The 8,508-nt window shown below is 40.8% G+C and overlaps 1 non-coding gene across 1 annotated transcript; it reads right to left on the bottom strand.

The window, feature by feature from the left end:
• Positions 1–2,333: 2,333 nt before the first annotated feature.
• On the bottom strand, positions 2,334–2,441 carry LOC130942973 (small nucleolar RNA R71). Its single transcript, XR_009071515.1, has one exon. It is a non-coding gene; the product is annotated as a small nucleolar RNA R71 (small nucleolar RNA).
• Between the last annotated feature and the right edge of the window lie 6,067 nt (positions 2,442–8,508).

Below are 8,508 nucleotides of genomic sequence, written 5' to 3' on the forward strand. Positions count from 1 at the left end.
ACCCAGTGCACTTGCTGGTTAGTTGTGCGAAGTTGTGTAATGCCATGGTATTGAGCTACCACGTTTTTGGAGTTCATGACCGGGGATTATGAGAGTTGTGAAAAGTATTATTTACAATTTCGCGCACCAAGTTTTTGGCGCCGTTGCCGGGGATTGTTCAAGTTTTGAGCAAGCTTTTGGTAACAATGCCTGGGATTGTTTAGTTTGGACAACTGAAGGTTCATCTTGTTGCTTAGATTAGGTATTTTTTTTCGAAATTCTTGAAGATGAATTCTAGAGTTTCATGATGATTTGTTGAAATCTGGCTGGCTGAGAAGCCATGTCTAATCTGATTGGACCGAGGTTTCAACTTATCACCACAAGAGCTTGTTGATTTTCATCAATTTTGCTTTTGGAGCAGTGATCTGCTAAGGCTTGGCTGGCCTTTGGTCATGTCTTGTGTTTTGGACCGAAGCTTTCTTTGAAAGCTTGGCTGGCTGTGAAGCCATGTCTAATTCCTGGACCGGAGTCTTAGACTAGCATTGCACTGATTCCTGGAATTCTCATTAAGAATTTTGATATCTTTTCCCACTTAATTTTCGAAAAACACAAAAAAAATTACAAAATCATAAAAACCAAAAATATTTGATGTTTCTTGCTTAAGTCTAGTGTCTCATCTTAAGTTTGGTGTCAATTGCATGCATTCATTCATGTGTCTTAAGGATCTTCAAGTAATTCTTGATGATTTCTTGCTCTGATCTTTGAATTCTTTTGGCTTGAGTGTTTATGTGTCTCATATAGTGTCAGTAGTATACAAACTGCTAAGTTTGGTGTCTTGCATGCATTGTTATTTGATTCTTGTTGCATTTTGATTATTAAAAATCCAAAAATATTTTTAATTTGTGTCTTTTCAAGTCAATGATACAAAGAATTGAAGACTCAGAACATACTGCAGAGGAATTATACAGAAAAAGCTGAGCATTCAAAAATGCCCAGTGAAGAAGACAGACTGGCGTTTAAACGCCAGCCAGGGTGCCTGGTTGGGCGTTTAACGCCCAAAAAGGGTGCATTTTGGGCGTTAAACGCCAGAATGTATACCATTCTGGGCGTTTAACGCCAGGATGGTGCTAGGGGGAAGATTTTGTTTTCAAAATCAATTTTTTTCAAGTTTTCAAAGTTTTTCAAAATCAAATCTTTTTCAAATCATATCTTTTCAATCAAATGTTTTCAAAATCAATTTCTTTCCTTTTTCAAAGATACTTACTAACAATTAATGATTTGATTGAACATTTTTTGCCTTTTCTGTTGAGGAAGGTTTTATGTTTGAATCATATCTTTTCTTGTTAGGCAAGTCATTAAATTTTAAAATCATATCTTTTCAAATTGTTTTCAAATCATATCTTTTAAAATTGTTTTCAAATCATATCTTCTCAATCACATCTCTTTAAAAACTAATCATATCTTCTTAACCTCATCTTTTTCAAAATAAGTTTTCAATCAAATCTTTTTGATTTCTAATTTCAAAATCTTTTTCAAAAATCACTTGATTTCTTTTCCACTTTCAATTTTCGAAAATTAGCAATCAATTTTTAAAATGTTTTTGACATCTTTTTAATTAATTTTCGAAAATCCTCTTACCTCCTCCCACATCCTTCTATTTATGGAGTACTACTCCTTCTTAATGCACAATTCGAACTCTATCTAATCAAGTTCGAATTCTTCTACTTCCTTCTTCTACTTTTCTTTTCCTCTGACACTTCAAGGAATCTCTATACTGTGACATAGAGGATTCCACATTTTCTTTTTCTCTTCTCTTTCATATGAGCAGGAGCAAAGACAAAGGCATTCTTGTTGAAGCTGACCCTGAACCTGAAAGGACCTTGAAGAGAAAGCTAAGAGAAGCTAAGGCACAACTCTCTTTAGAGGACCTGACCGAATTCTTCAAAGAAGAAGAACACATGGTAGCCGAAAACAACAACAATGCAAGGAAGGTGCTGGGTGACTTTACTGCACCTACTCCCAACTTCTATGGGAGAAGCATCTCTATCCCTGCCATTGGAGCAAACAACTTTGAGCTTAAGCCTCAATTAGTTTCTCTAATGCAACAGAATTGCAAGTTCCATGGACTTCCAATGGAAGATCCTCATCAGTTTTTAGCTGAGTTCTTGCAAATCTGTGACACAGTCAAGACTAATGGGGTTGACCCTGAGGTCTATAGACTGATGCTATTCCCTTTTGCTGTAAGAGACAGAGCTAGAATATGGTTGGACTCACAACCTAAAGATAGCCTGGACTCTTGGGAAAAGCTAGTTAATGCCTTCTTGGCAAAGTTCTTTCCACCTCAAAAATGGAGTAAGCTTAGAATGGAGGTCCAAACCTTCAGACAGAAGGATGGAGAATCCCTCTATGAAGCTTGGGAAAGATACAAACAATTAATCAGAAGATGTCCCTCAGACATGCTTTCTGAATGGAGCATCATAGGTATCTTCTATGATGGTCTCTCTGAACTATCCAAGATGTCTTTGGATAGCTCTGCTGGAGGATCTCTTCATCTGAAGAAGACGCCTACAGAGGCTCAAGAGCTAATTGAAATGGTTGCAAATAACCAATTCATGTACACTTCTGAAAGGAATCCTGTGAACAATGGGACTGGTCAGAAGAAAGGAGTTCTTGAGATTGATGCTCTGAATGCCATACTGGCTCAGAACAAGATATTGACTCAACAAGTCAATTTGATTTCTCAAAGTCTGTCTGGAATGCAAAATGCACCTGGCAGTACTAAGGAATCTTCATCTGAGGAAGAAGCTTATGATCCTGAGAACCCTTCAATGGAAGAGGTGAATTACCTAGGAGAACCCTATAGAAACACCTATAATTCTTCATGGAGAAATCACCCAAATTTCTCATGGAAGAATCAAGAGAGACCTCAACAAGGTCTCAATAACAATAATGGTGGAAGAAACAGGTTTAGCAATGGCAAGCCTTTTCCATCATCTTCTCAGCAACAGACAGAGAGTTCTAAGCAGAATACTTCTGACTTAGCAACAATGGTCTCTGATCTAATTAAAACCACTCAAAGTTTATGAATGAAACAAGGTCCTCCATCAGAAATTTGGAAGGACAAGTGGGTCAGCTGAGCAAGAAAGTTACTGAACTCCCTCCTAGTACTCTCCCAAGTAATACAGAAGAAAATCCAAAAGGAGAGTGCAAAGCCATAACCATGGCCGAATATGGAGAGGAAAGAGAGGAGGTGGACGCCACTGAGGAAGACCTCAATGGGCGTGCACCAACCTCCTCTGAGTTCCCCAATGAGGAACCATGGGAATCTGAGGCTCAAAATGAGACCATAGAGATTCCATTGGACTTACTTCTGCCTTTCATGAGCTCTGATAAGTATTCTTCCTCTGAAAAGGATGAGTATGTCACTGAAGAGCAAGTTGCTAAATATCTTAGAGCAATCATGAAGCTAAATGACAAGTTATTTGGAAATGAGACTTGGGAGGATGAACCCCCTTTGCTCACCAAAGAACTGGATGACTTGTCTAGGCAGAAACTGCCTCAAAAGAGACAAGATCCTGGGAAGTTTTCCATACCTTGTACCATAGGCACCATGACCTTCAAGAAGGCCCTGTGTGACTTAGGGTCAAGTGTGAACCTCATGCCTCTCTCTGTAATGGAGAAGCTAGGGATCTTTGAGGTACAAGCTGCAAGAATCTCATTGGAGATGGCAGACAACTCAAGAAAACAAGCTCATGGACTTGTAGAGGATGTTTTGGTGAAGATTGAAGACCATTACATCCCTACTGATTTCGTAGTCCTAGAGACTGGGGAATGCATGGATGAATCCATCATCCTTGGCAGACCTTTCTTAGCCACAGCAAAGGCTGTGATTGATGTTGATAGAGGAGAGTTAATCATTCAAGTGAATGAAGAATCCTTGGTGTTTAAGGCCCAAGGACATCCCTCTATCATCATGGAGAGGAAGCATGAAGAGCTTCTCTCAAAACAGAGCCAAGCAGAGCCCCCACAGTCAAACTTTAAGTTTGGTGTTGGGAGGCCACAACCAAACTCTAAGTTTGGTGTTGAACCCCCACATTCAAACTCTAAGTTTGGTGTTGGGAGGTTCCAACACGGTTCTGAGTATTTCTGAGGCTCCATGAGAGTCCTCTGTCAAGCTAATGACATTAAAGAAGCGCTTGTTGGGAGGCAACCCAATGTTTTATAGTTAACTATTTTCTTTTGTTATTTTATCTTTTTTGTAGGTTAATGATCATAAGAAGTCACAAAAACAATGAAAAAAACAAAAACAGAATGAAAAACAGGAAGAAAAACAGCACACCCTGGAGGAAGAAGCTGCTGGCGTTTAAACGCCAGTAAGCCTAGCAGTTGGGCGTTTAACGCCCAGTCTGGCACCATTCTGGGCGTTTAACGCCAGAAAGGGGCACCAGACTGGCGTTAAACACCAGAAAAGGGCAAGAACCTGGCGTTAAACGCCAGGAATGGGCACCAGCCCGGCGTTTAACGCCAGAAATGGCTCAAAACGTGATTTTGAGCAACATTTGGTGCAGGGATGACTTTTCCTTGACACCACAGGATCTGTGGACCCCACAGGATCCCACCACCACTCTCTATCTTCTTCCCCCATTCACCAATCACCTCAATACCTCTTCCCCAAAAACCCTTCACCTATCAAATCCCATCTTTCTCTTCACCACTCACATCCATCCTTCATAAATCCCCACCAACCTCACCCTTCAAATTCAAACCACTTTCCCTCCCAAACCCACCCATAATGGCCGAACCATTAACCCCCCTCTCTCCTATATATACCCTTCTTCAACCCTTCATTTTCACACAACCTAAACACTACTTCTCCCCTTCTTTGGCCGAACACACCACCATCTCCCTCTTCTTCATTTCTTCTTCTTCTACTCTCTTCTTTCTTCTTTTGCTCGAGGACGAGTAAACATTTTAAGTTTGGTGTGGTAAAAGCGTTGCTTTTTCATTTTTCCATAACCATTATGGCATCAAAGGCCGGAGAAACCTCTAGAAAGAGGAAAGGGAAGGCAAAAGCTTCCACCTCCGAGTCATGGGAGATGGATAGATTCCTCTCAAGGGTGCATCAAGTCCACTTCTATGAAGTTGTGGCCTTGAAGAAGGTGATCCCCGAGGTCCCCTTTTTACTCAAAAAGGGTGAATATCCGGAGATCCGCCATGAGATCCGAAGAAGAGGTTGGGAAGTACTTACCAACCCCATTCAACAAGTCGGAATCTTGATGGTTCAAGAGTTCTATGCTAATGCATGGATCACCAAGAACCATGATCAAGGTATGAACCCGGATCCAAAGAATTATCTTACTATGGTTCGGGGGAAATACTTGGATTTTAGTCCGGAAAGTGTGAGGGTGGCGTTCAACTTGCCTATGATGCAAGGAGATGAGCATCCTTATACAAGAAGGGTCAACTTTGATCAAAGGTTGGACCAAGTCCTCACAATCATATGTGAAGAGGGCGCACAATGGAAGCAAGATTCAAGAGGAAAGCCGGTTCAATTGAGAAGGCATGACCTCAAACCCGTGGCTAGAGGATGGTTGGAGTTCATTCAACGCTCAATCATTCCCACTAGCAACCGGTCCGAAGTTACTCTAGACCGGGCCATCATGATTCATAGCATCATGATTGGAGAAGAAGTGGAAGTTCATGAGGTTATAGCCCAAGAACTCTACAAGGTGGCGGATAAATCCTCTACCTTAGCAAGGTTAGCCTTTCCTCACCTCATTTGTCACCTCTGTTATTCAGTTGGAGTTGACATAGAGGGAGATACCCCCATTGATGAGGACAAGCCCATCACCAAGAAAAGGATGGAGTACACAAGAGACCCCTCTCATCAAGAGATCCCCGAGATGCCTCAAGGGATGCACTTTCCTCCACAAGACTATTGGGAGCAAGTAAACACCTCCCTAGGAGAACTAAGTTCCAACATGGGACAACTAAGGGTGGAGCATCAAGAACACTCCATTCTCCTCCATGAAATTAGAGAAGATCAAAGAATCATGAGAGAGGAGCAACAAAGACAAGGAAGAGACATTGAGGAGCTCAAGCACTCCATAGGATCTTCAAGAGGAAGAAAGAGCCGCCATCACTAAGGTGGACCCGTTCCTTAATTTCCTTGTTCTTTATTCTTCTGTTTTTCGAAAATTATGCTTTATGTTATCTATGTTTGTGTCTTGTGATCATTAGTGTCTTTAGTGTCTATGCCTTAAAGTTATGAATGTCCTATGAATCCATCACCTTTCTTGAAAACGTGCTTAATTGAAAAGGGAAGAATTGCATGAATTTTGAATTTTATAATAGTTTAATTATTTTGATGTGGTGGCAATACTCTTGTTCTCTGAATGTATGCTTAAACGGTGCATATGTCTTTTGAATTTGTGGTTCATGAATGTTGGCTCTTGAAAGAATGATGAAAAAGGAGACATGTTACTGAGGATCTGAAAAATCATTAAAAATGATTCTTGAAGCAAGAAAAAGCAGTGAATACAAAAAAAAAGAAAGAAGCATTCGAAAAAAAAAACCGAAAAAAAAAAGAAAAAAGAAAGAAAAAGAAGGAATAAAGTTGTGATCCAAGGCAAATAAGAGTGTGCTTAAGAACCCTGGACACCTCTAATTGGGGACTTTAGCAAAGCTGAGTCACAATCTGAAAAGGTTCACCCAATTATGTGTCTGTGGCATGTATGTATCCGGTGGTAATACTGGAAGACAGAGTGCTTTGGGCCACGGCCAAGACTCATAAAGTAGCTGTGTTCAAGAATCATCATACTTAACTAGGAGAATCAATAACACTATCTGGATTCTGAGTTCCTAAAGAAGCCAATCATTCTGAATTCCAAAGGATAGAGTGAGATGCCAAAACTATTCAGAGGCAAAAAGTTAAAAGCCCCGCTCATCTGATTAATACTGATCTTCATAGATGTTTTTGGAGTTCATTGCATATTCTCTTCTTTTTATCTTATTTGATTTTCAGTTGCTTGGGGACAAGCAACAATTTAAGTTTGGTGTTGTGATGAGCGGATAATTTATACACTTTTTGGCATTGTTTTTAGTATGTTTTTAGTATGATCTAGTTAGTTTTTAGTATATTTTTATTAGTTTTTAGTTAAAATTCACTTTTCTGGACTTTACTATGAGTTTGTGTGTTTTTCTGTGATTTCAGGTATTTTCTGGCTGAAATTGAGGGACCTGAGCAAAAATCTGATCCAGAGACTGAAAAGGACTGCAGATGCTGTTGGATTCTGACCTCCCTGCACTCGAAGTGGATTTTCTGGAGCTACAGAAGCCCAATTGGCGCGCTCTCAACGTCGTTGGAAAGTAGACATCCTGGGCTTTCCAGCAATATATGATAGTCCATACTTTGCCCAAGATTTGATGGCCCAAACTGGCGTTCAAATTCACCTCAAGAAATTCCAGCGTTAAACGCCGGAACTGGCACCTGATTGGGAGTTAAACGCCCAAACTGGCATAAAAGCTGGCGTTTAACTCCAAGAAGAGTCTCTACACGAAAAATGCTTCATTGCTCAGCCCAAGCACACACCAAGTGGGCCCGGAAGTGGATTTTTATGTCATTTACTCATCTCTGTACACCCTAGGCTACTAGTTTTCTATAAGTAGGACCTTTTACTATTGTATTTTTATCTTTGGATTGTTTTTGATCCTTTGATCATCTTTGGACATCTGGGTAGCTATCTTCATTTTTATGCTATCTTAGATCATTGGGAGGCTGGCCTCACGGCCATGCCTAGACCTTATACTTATGTATTTTCAACGGTGGAGTTTCTACACACCATAGATTAAGGTGTGGAGCTCTGCTGTACCTCGAGTATTAATGCAATTACTATTGTTCTTCTATTCAATTCCGCTTGTTCTTTGTCCAAGATATCACTTGTTCTTCAACATGATGAAGGTGATGATTGACGCCCATCACCATTCTCACTCATGAACAAGGTGACTGACAACCATTCTTGTTCTACAAGCATCTGAGGCTTAGTGAATATCTCTTGGATTCCTGATTGCACGATGCATGGTTGATCGCCTGACAACCGAGTGCTCGCCTGACAAACGAGCCAACCATTCCGTGAGATCAGAGTCTTCGTGGTATAGGCGAGAACTGATGGCAGCATTCAAGAGAATCCGGAAGGTCTAACCTTGTCTGTGGTATTCTGAGTAGGATTCAATGACTGAATGACTGTGACGTGCTTCAAACTCCTGAGGGCGGGGCGTTAGTGACAGACGCAAAAGAATCACTGGATTCTATTCCGGCCTGATTGAGAACCGACAGATGAATTCCGCTATGCTGTGACCAGAGCATATGCAATCGTTTTCAATGAGAGGATGGGAGGTAGCCACTGACAATGGTGAAACCCTACACAAGCTTGCCATGGAAAGGAGTAAGAAGGATTGGATGAAGGCAGTAGGAAAGCAGAGAGACGGAAGGGAAGGCATCTTCATACGCTTATCTGAAGTTCCTACCAA

The sequence above is a fragment of the Arachis stenosperma genome, chromosome 7 (genome assembly GCF_014773155.1).
Source record: "Arachis stenosperma cultivar V10309 chromosome 7, arast.V10309.gnm1.PFL2, whole genome shotgun sequence".
Lineage (NCBI taxonomy): Eukaryota > Viridiplantae > Streptophyta > Magnoliopsida > Fabales > Fabaceae > Arachis > Arachis stenosperma.